Genomic DNA, 11138 nt, shown 5'->3' with positions numbered 1-11138 from the left:
GTGGTATTTTTAACTCTGATTTTACTAATTTCAAGCAACAGAGCTATCAGGACACTTTCTTCGGACATCCTTGCCATTAAGGAACCATCAGATTGCTGTTTGCACAAAAATTTTACTTTTATTTTTCTTCATTTGCCAGTCTACATCTCCACAAACAAATCAAATCACTTTTCTCACACAGTTTCACTCCAACTTGGGCATATTTCACTTAAAAGTCTACTTTATAGTTAAAAGCGGAAAGTTTGTTTTACTTTATTGTTTGTCTACTTTTACCACCTCTTCCCTCACTGTAGCGTCGCCTTTACATGACATTTACCCTGAAAATTATGTTCCTGCATAACCACTGCATCCAACCATGAGTGAGGACCTCAGCCATCCTAACCATGAGCATTGATCTTCTAGCACACCAATTCCTCTCCACCATCAGTCCTCTGCAGAACAGCTAAGGTAGCATGAAGGAAAAACAGAGACCTTCATAAAATTCCCCTTAAGGCTAAGTGGGCAGATTAAGTCCAACTCCATAGAAGATCTCCAATACCTAATTTCAAATTAAAGGTAGTATGGGCAGAATATGGATTTACTCCTAGAATGTATTTTGTGTATAATAAAAGTGGCTTTGAGGTTGTTAAAAGTTATTAAAATGATATTTTTGTAGTGCTCAGAAACTAGCTTTCAGTCTTCCATGGGTTATTTTGAAGGTGAACATCGAAGCCAAATATACATATTTGAAGACTAAATAGCCATATGTTTAATATTAATGTTTTGAACTTGAGCAATAAGTTACCAGGAAACAAGCAGATTACAGTCTAAGTACTGAACATTGATATAAAACCTTTAGTTTACAGCAGAAGAAAGTCACAGCATTAGGATAAAGCCCAAAACATTCAGGGACGCATGCACAGAGATCTCCTTCAAGCTTTCCAAAAACCCTGAAGATGCTTTTCTCTCCTAGGCAGAGGAAAATATAAAGCTAGCTTCTGGGTTTCTGAAAGGCTTAGCCACAGCAAGTGGATTCCTTACTTCCCTACTATGAGACACAAGCACAAATCCCAGCCTCTCTGACTTGAAGTTTCATAGCAACAGATTCTTCTGGACAAACCTGGAAAATATTACATTTTACATGGCAACCCGAACTCCTCCCTTGGATGGAGTAGCACAGTCGTCAAAAAAGAGATACTGCAATGGAGACAGTCAACTGTAAGTAAATTTTTTTCCTATTTACTGCAAGTGTTCTCTGAAGACAGGTTCGATTAGGACCATACAAATAGCACTCTCTCTCAAACAGAGATGACCACAGCAAATACTTGGGGGTAGCCACTGCTTGTGGCCAGAAGTACCACTGGCACAAACTCTAGAAAAAGCCAGTCGGCTGCCTAATGAATCTTCCCTATTTTTTGGTTTCCATGCTAGTTTGAATAATCTTTGATTCTCAGAAAACTGGATCAATCTCACAGAATCACAGAATTGCCTTGACTGGAAAACACCCATATGATCAAGTCCAATCATTTACCTAACACTTCTAAGTCCCCCAAACCATGAAAAAAACATGTCCCTCAGCACTATGTCTACACAACTCTTCAATCCCTCCAGGGACGGGGACTCCACCACTGCCCTGGGCAACCCCTTCCAATGCCTCAGAGCCCTTTCAATAAAGAAATTCTTCCTCACATCCAATCTATCTCCTTCTGTTCTTACTAGTTAAACCTGTCTCTGCACCTATGTGATACATCCACAAGACTGCAGTCTCATGAATGCACTGAAAAGCAAGACTGACAGTTCATTCCAAGGGCAGAACAATTTTTATATTACACAGCACACATACAATAGGATTCACACACCGATGATAATTTTTTAAAGTAAAATAGTAATATTTTGTAGAACTTCAGTGAAGTGACCAGATAGAAACATTCTGTCATAAGCATTTATGAATACCTAGTAACTGCTGGGGGCGGGTTTAAAGGATATAGGTAAATACTTAAATCTCAATTAGGCACCCATAAGACTGTGCCCTATTAAAACATTAATGTTCCAGGCACATTAGTTCATATGTACATACATTAGAGTACCTGTCAAACAGCTGCTATTTGTAAGGAATTAAAGGCACAGAATTTCCCCCTCACACACATACACAGAAAATTTCTGGAGAATCACCAAATGGTTGAGGTTGGCAAGAACCTCTGGAGGTCATCAGGTCCAAACCCCCTGCTCAGGCAGGGCCACCCAGAGCCAGTTGCCCAGGACTGTGTCCAGGTGGATGGAGATTCCACAACCACCCTGGGCAACCTGTGCCAGTGCTCAGGTACCCTCACAGTAATTAAAAAAAAAAGTGAGAAGCAATCCTTAGACATCCTTACTACTTCTTATTTTTGCTGAAGGTAGGTTTATTTGTTCAGGTGAAAAATGTAAAGCTTGAACATTAACATTAATAACATCACTTATTTACGAGCTGGGCAAAAAATCTGTACTCCCGACTTCCAGAACAGAGAGAAAAAAAGGCAAATACAAGCAACATTTCACTTTATTACAATGCAAGCAAATTATGCAAATAAACACTGAAATTCAACATTGAATTTATTTTTTTCTGAGCAACAACCTCTTCACTGACATTTTGGTTGTGGCTTAACATTTCTTCTTTGAGTCATTTCACTTATCTCCCACAGCTCCACTGTATTACTCAGATTTCTTAGATGAAGCAAATGCCATGGCACACCATCATGGCACAGAAGATATTACCCCTTCTATTCACATAATACTTGTTACACTTTTTGAATTCATTTGCTCCTCACATTTTTCTGAGTGAAAAACAGCGTTAGAGTCTGCCACCTTCAAAAACAGCAACAATCCCATCTAGAACTGGAGATTTTAAACCAGCTTGTGAGAATACATTTATTGTTCATGTTCAGTCTACACAACCCTTATCTGTCTTGAGTACAGAAGTAACGAGTATAATCTGAGAAAAAAGAAAATGTAGTGTAAGTGTGTCGGTCTACTTCAAATTAGCATTCTAACGAAGCAAAGAAAAATAGTCATCCAGCACTAAATCTTGGTGACAAAAAAAAGTGACTGCATTTGAATCAGCTGGGAAAGTTCTTTGATTCCTCGTGATCAGTGTGCAACTGGAAACAAAGCAAACCTTTACCACACAAGTGACAGAGGTGGCCTTCCCAGCAAGTTAAGTGTATGTGCACGTGCTTGCGTGCGTGCACGTACAGGGGTAGGTAAGGGAAGAAGCAGGGAACAGTCACCTTTTACACCAGTGCTTTCCAGTTTGATTGTTTAATCAGGAGAAATTGCCTCATGAGCTCCTATGACCACTGCTTAAGATTCCTATAGAAACTAAACTGACTATAATAAAGCGGAATTGGAAAATACTCTGTATTTTTAGCTTTCCATATTGTATTCGAGAAGGAAAACTAAGCTGTCCAAGTCTTCACCTAAAGCTTCTTTTCCTAATTGTTCCAACAGGTAAAAACAAGGAAAGTAAGCACTATGCAACCAACCAGCCTGCATCAGGTTTTTCATTAAGTCGTTCTCGATCTCAACATTCAAATCTGCAGCTGATAACACAAATACTACTTCATTCTTAAGGTGTCCCTCATTACAAACAGAATGCACATACCACAATCAATTCACTGTCTTCTGAATTATTTTAATGCAATTCCACTTGTAGTTTAACCTGTTTTAAGGGAGGGAAAATTTATTCCTATCCCAACCAAGCATGGATTGCACAGTAGAGCACCAGAAGGATACCTCCAGGATGGAGGCTGGACTAGATGACCTTTGACAGTCCCTTCCAACCCAAACTATTTTATGATTCTATATTAACAGAAAGAGGAAAAAACACTGCATCTATCCAACATTAATGCTTGAATTCCTCTTGCATCTATCCTACGTTAATGTTTGAATTCTTTAAATACAAGATACAGACTGAAACAAATTATAAATGTCTATACAGCTTATTAAGGGAGGCATAAAGAGAACAACCTTGACACCACTATCAATTAAAATATCAAACTCATTTCAGCACAGCATTAACTACACGGTCTTAAGTAACACTCTCATGCTACAGACTTATAAGATGAATACAATCATAGCCTTTAGAAATAATTAAAAACTTTCTCAGGATGGATTGTATTGTTTTTAAATATGGTGATAAAATAATTCTAAAAGAAGAATAAGCTCAAGCAATACACTTGTTTTATTTTCAGTAAGACAAGCTGACCCCTGCAGTACTTCTATCAGCACATCAATATTAAGGAGGTCAAATCCCTTACTTTCTCTGGGCTAATTACTGCTGGAATGCTGGTTAAGATGGAGAGGTACCAAAACAAAAAAAAAAAACCAACACCCACTACATCAAGATTTTAAAACCTTTTTTACAGTGCTACAAATACCAGATATCAAAAAGAAAACCACAAACTACATAAAATGTAATTGAGCCTGAAGTTATAAAATTAAATACATGTTACAGTGATGGTTTTTCATACTTCCACTGCTAAACACTAAGAATATTGCTGTGACTTCAGCTTACATGTGTGTGCAGAAGGACAGAGGAGTGTGAAAGAAATAAGGGAAGTAGGAGGATCTAGAAAAAAATATATTCCTTTTTAAAAAATCTCATCTAGAATAAAGCCTGGGATTAGAAAGATTATTTGCCAGTCAGGAAGATTAGAAAGTCTGAATCTGTAACCAGGACACTTAGTCCTCAAAGGAAATGGATGAAGCAATGTAGACCATAGTTACTTCCTCAGACACTCCCTGAAAAACTCGGAAAACAAGCATGACATGAACAGAAGACTTTTTATTATTATTATAGAGAAGGGGCTCAGAAAGCATCCTCACTTTTGTAGGTGCTGGTGTTGCTCTTACACCCCAGCAATACACAGAGGAGAGGGAAGGCTACAGAACACTAAGAAGAAAGAAGAACTGCAAGTGAAACAGAAAATGCAAAAGGGAAAGGGACAGCAGTAACATGAGCTAAAAGAAGGGTAGAAGTGCTGGGAAGAACCACCTGATCTTCCACCTTCAATTCATACCTAAATTTCCCTGTAGGTCTAAAAAATGAGAGAAATGTTGGTCCCAGGATGGACTCAGCTAGGTCCATCATCCTTTGGGAAGCATGAACCACAATCTGGAGGAAGGTGGTACTTCTCCTGCTGGACAGTAATTTTAGTTTTAGTAGTGCAATTTTTAAGTCTTTTTCCATGAAGGTATCTAGAACAAAACATCAGCTGTCATTGCTTCCAACACTACAAGCACATAAGATTATCTTTGGTAACTGCTAAACAGGAAACCAAAACCCATCCAACAGCTTGCAAGTTCCTCAAGGGAGTTTCAGATTGTCCGTGAGGCAAAAGAGACTTCTGAAAGTGAATTACTTGTGTAGTCCCCTATTGTCAGGGAAGCAGAAACTTGGCACCATACAGGCCAACCTGATGCATAAAAGGAGTCTCTTGTGGAGACAAGGAAAAAAAAAAAGTAAAAAAATATATGGAAATATAGGGAAAAAATATACAGTCAACAAAAACTTTTGAAAGCTAATTACTATAATCTGATAGAAATAATAATTGAACTGCTTATGAAGAAAAATCAGGGAAAAAATCTGGCAGATTATACCCTGTAGCCACCCCCCCTTCAAGGATTCACAGTCTAGACTCCACAGCTCACCTACACTTTTACTCACAGCACATTTTCGAAATCCACCTAGTTCAACATGAGCGCTTAGCCAAGGGAAATATTTTGTTAAAGGAAAGGTGTTTAACTCACTTGCCAGAAGCCCAGTAATATCTGTCATCTTCTCTATACACTAACAAGAGAGGGAAAAAACCCTAAAAAATAAAAGATTAACAAAAAGAGTATTTGAAGCTCTCAAGGGATGCCTAGAAATTAAAGCTATCCTACAAACACATTCAAAGGATCTTGTGGTTTGTACAACCTTAGAGATATCTGACTCCGACTTCTACTTCTTTAAAATTCAGTTGCTGAGACATTCAGAAGTTTTTATATTGTTTAACTCTGAGCTACTTATGCCGCCTGGAGCAGTGAGACTAAGGGCTCATGTTTCCAGAAAAGCCTAATTTTAGCAAGAAAGGATTTAACTATTCTAGAATTATTCTGACAAATTTTCAGTTACTACTCCAGAAGGCATCACCAAAATCTTACCATGTTTCTTTCCTATTATGATTTACACAGATAAGTCATCCAGGATGATAAATATCCAAAATATATTAAAAACCAGTCCATGGCCAAAAAAGGTAATTCTTCAGCTGAAGAGCCCAATGGAGTACAAATGGCAACAACAGTCCTGAAGTGATGACAGATGTCATACAAGAAATTAAAAAAGTATAATTACTAAGGAAACTGTTCCTCCTCCCCAGTACACTTGTGTTAAGCAGGATGACTCCTATGTGAGCTGCAACACATTGAGACTTTTCCCATCGCGTGTGTTCACACAACACCCAGAGGCTGTGTTTTGCTTTATAAGAGAACACATATTTGGTGATAGTTTCTTACAGATTGTCAATAATGAAAAGGGAGATTTCTTGATAATGGAGACAATAAGGAGTGTTGGGATTTTTTCCCATTTGAAATTCTATAACTATTTTGAATGATATAAATGTAACAATACAAAATGCTTTGCCATTAAGCTAGCAGAGGTAACAAGTGAAGACCTTGCTCTGCACTTTGGTTGTCCACAAGGTTTCAGGAGCTTTGCATAACTAGTAATTAGCACAGGGATCTTTACTGACTACAGTGACTCACAAGGTCAATGCACAGGCAAGAAACCTCCTGACTGCTCCTCTCGCCATTACGAGTCACACAGAGATCTGGAAAGGCTTAAAAGGAAATCTCTGACAATTGCCATTCTCACAAAGCTAAGGTAAAACACACACCATATATCCAGGAAACACTGCGGAAGACATGGTTATCTTCCAAGGAGTGACACACTTCTGTGCCAGAAACAAAAGTTGTTAATTTTGGGGAAAGAATGATTACATAAATTAAAGCAATCAAGCCATCTTTTTGTCATTTTTCACTCTGCAATTAGGAACACAAAATATTATTTTCCAGCAATTTAAGCATAATCTTTAATACGACAAGGTTTTCAACATGTATGTACAGATAATACTTACCAAGAGTTCTTGTGTTTTAACACCGACGAATGAGTAGAAAAAACTTGCAACATGTTATTTTCTCTTTCCCGAAGATGCAAAACTCCTGGTAAAAGCAAAAAACTTCAGCCCCACCCCTACCTTGAGAAAAAAAAAAACATTTCTTTGCTGGAATGTGACTTGGCTATAGTCATTTTGATGAACAAATTATTCTCCTATAAGAATGACATTTTCAGATCTACATCACCAATGTAAAACATAGTGTGGCTTTTGTTAATTCTGCATTTTAATTTGGTTGCAAGTTGTGCAGAAAAAAAATAACCAAACACACTATTATCAATGAAGTAAAAATTACAATGTTACACACAAAACCAGAGTTCTAACGAAGTTTCTATGGTGCTGAATATTTGAACACAGTTCTGCTTGGACAGTTCAACCTCTTGCAAGGTAGGTAAACATTACTTTTTACACCATGCCCTGACCCACGGGGAAAGCCTGGGAAACATTTCTGCAGTCATGGCACATTTAAAGTACACATGAAGCCCATTGTTTTCAAGTGACAAAAAGGAGTCTTAGTAACCTTAAGATTTTTTCAGTGAGAGGCTGACTGCAACAAACATGCGTGCCAACATCTCCAGAAAATAGACAGATGCACTAAAAAGAATAGAACTACAACAAGTGTGAGGTTTGGGAAGTTAAATAGTAACATCAATTACACTTTTAGCACATGATTTCCCTCTTTTTCAGTTTGTAAGCATGAATGAAAAGATCAGCTTCAAGCATTCTAATAATTTCTATGGTTAGAAACCATACTTTGTACAATCTTTGTTATGACCTATGCAAGGCAGTGCAGAAACAATTTTTTTTAATAACTAAAGAAGACCCATTTTCCACCAGGTAACAAGGAAACACATACTACACTTAGCACACTGATATTTAGTCATTACCTTATGAGACTACCACAAATTACTGAGTCAAAAACAGAAGCTGTAGTTTTAGGAAAACTCAGTTCATTTTGAAAACGCAGAAGCCAATGACTCAGAACCCTCATTGAGGAAGTTAAAAATTTTAATCAAGAAATAATATATTCAAGCATTCAGAAAAAAGTTTCCTTGCCCATGCAAGAACCAAAGACTTCAGACTGTAACCAGTGCTGACTGCATCATCTCCCACACCACCTCTTCCCTCACAGAATCTTTCCAGCCTGTGGGGATTTTAAGATTAAAATGACCAATTTTCATCACAACGCAGTGAGTGTATTTTAAAGCTTATATTTATTTCCCACACAATATAAACCTTAAAAATTCATAGCCACAAAACATTCCCAGCAACTTTCAGCTGATTTTTGCGTTAGTATCTTTTCCCAAGTGATTTCACAGTGGTTACCATTCTGTCAATGGAGCAAGAGGAGGTGGCTGAAATCATTTAACTGTATAGAATTTAATAACTACACAGTATAAGTAACAAAATACAGAAATTTCAAAGAGAGACTAAGAACTGCAGAGAGAAAAACAACATGAAAGTTAAAGCAACTTGATGGAAAAAACCACGATGAATTCTTTGGGTGTTGGCTAAAGACACGTACCAATAAGCATTAAAGCTATGCCTGCCAAGTTGGAAATGATGGACCAAAATCGCCCAACTAGAGGTCAAAAAAAAAAGTTGTCTTTATTTAGTAGACTGGTGAAGAGGACATTTATCCAGGATGCATTACACCCACTGGAGTGACTCTTCTGCCAAAGAAAACTTATGCCTTCTTCTCCAGCATCCCAGAAGAGTATCCAAACCACAGTGTCATAGTATGTTTTGGGGTCTATATCCATCAAACTTTCCTGTTGACCTCACTGCATGCAAATAACTCACTGAAATAACCAAAGAACCCAGATGGACTCCTTGCAGACTTGCGTCTTTGCGATTGGGATAAAAACCTGTTCTTTCTCACTTTTTTCCTAGGATCTCTATTTAATTATCCTATACCAGACAGACTCCAGCAAGAATGATAGCGTGAGATTCATTTATTGCCTAGCAGTTAAGGCATTGCTTCTAATACATGGATTCAAATTACTTAATGAAAGAGCACACACCTGGCTCTTCCATGTCTAGGTATCATTCTTGCATATTTAACACGGAAATAGTATATTAGAAAAACATTCCCTCCAAATTTTGTAACAGAAGACATACAGTTTCTTAAAATGAGGAAGAGCTAGACAGAATATCAGAGAAAATATAAATGCCTACTAGCTGGAAGAAAATAACTACAGCCTACAGTTGTCAAATGTATTCGAGTACCCTGCTGCATCCTGCACTTCCCTCTTTCATAGAAAGAAACTACTGCAAAAAACCACCCCACAGGATTATATCTAAGCTCTTTTTAAAAAGGACAGATGCAGATCTATTGACGCTATAATAAAAGCATACAACCCAAAACTTCTGGGGAGAAGCGAAGGAAGAAATGAGAGGATAAACATAGTAAAATGATGACCGTTGCACCACTACCCCTTTCCCCCGCAAGTTTCCTCTGTTGTTCCATTTGCCAGCCCATCCCTCGCTAATTAGCTCTTAGATGCTCCACTCCCTCCACCTACCAAGTTTCCCAGACTTTCCAAAGCCACCTGCAACAACAACATAGGAGCTGTGGGATTTCTGACACTATGAGTCTCCCTGTAATCACTTACTTTTGGATTAGAAAGAATCTTTCCTGCTAGACTGGAATGATAGGAAGACAGATATTTTCCAACTTCTTTGTAGCTTGGCAGAGGATTAAGATATGTAACGCAAAAGTATAAGAAAGTCTTGGGATTTGTGATTGTGTTTCTGGCAGAAAGAGACCACAGAGACAGTTCCCAAAAGCAAATGACACGTAGAAGCACACAGGTCACTACTACAGTTCTAAAACAGAGAAGCCTTAAGGGTTTTTTTGGTGTCAATGTCTATCACTAACCTCCCACAAGGGTGAATAAGATCAAGAAGAAAGTACGCTTCTAGGAATTGGCCAAAGCACCAGACTGCTGGAAGCTCCTTTTAACAAGCTGGGAAATCCTTCAAAAAGCTACACCAAAATAAATTGAAAAATTAAAAAAGAAAAAATAAAATGGCCAGGGAATAGAGACAAACTCTTTGGTCCTCCTTCCTCCCCTGCTTTGTAAACAGAGTTGTTGGCTGCCTTACAAATCCTCACTACAGATGCATTAGCTCCTTCCTTGCATTGTCGATTTAGTATAAGTAATTCTTAATACAGAGTAATCCTTAATGTGCAGTAATTCTAGTAATACTAAATAAGTAATATAGAGTCAAGGTCTAAATATCACATTGCTGGTTATCAGTACTCCTGAAAAAACATAGTTTTAGGGAATCAGAAGCAGTGTTTACCTAGTAAAGCCTCCTTTAATAAAGGAAGCCTATTAGAAAATTGTTTCACGCCTTTTTATGATGATGATATTTATATTAAAACATGCCACTATCAATATAAAACTATATGGTGATTTTCCTCTGTGAATTAAAATGACATTTCTATTAAATCTGTGAAGTCTTTTTTGCTTTCTATACAAAAGTAACAGAAGTGTATAAAGAGACTTACGGGAGACTTAATGTTTTTGCTTGACCTAAAAGGTCACTATTTGATGTCAATGAAGACTCAAATGAAAACACAGATTAATGTGGAAATATTCAAATCTTAATAAAATATTCCTCACGCATAAAATAGCCATTTTCATAAAACAAATTACCATGCTCAAATAAAATCAGCAGCAGATCACTTTAATGTTCCTTACTATTTAATAAAAGACACCCAAAGACACTGAGATGGAAAGGTGATCACACTGCCTTTTTGAAGCCTCTAACGCAGACGTGCCAAATTCTTAGAGGCATCTGCATTTTTCCTTTGACGAAGACAGGGGGCTACTAAATCCCCTGAATCACAGCCATATCAGGGATCCTGCATGTGTGAATACTTATTTCCTTCCCAAAGGACAGCAAAATTTTGTATTTTAAATTAAATAGTTATATGAATTTTATTTATTTATAATA

The sequence above is a fragment of the Antrostomus carolinensis genome, unplaced genomic scaffold, assembly GCF_000700745.2.
Source record: "Antrostomus carolinensis isolate BGI_N321 unplaced genomic scaffold, ASM70074v2 scaffold16015, whole genome shotgun sequence".
NCBI lineage: Eukaryota > Metazoa > Chordata > Aves > Caprimulgiformes > Caprimulgidae > Antrostomus > Antrostomus carolinensis.
This window is presented reverse-complemented; position numbering follows the sequence as displayed.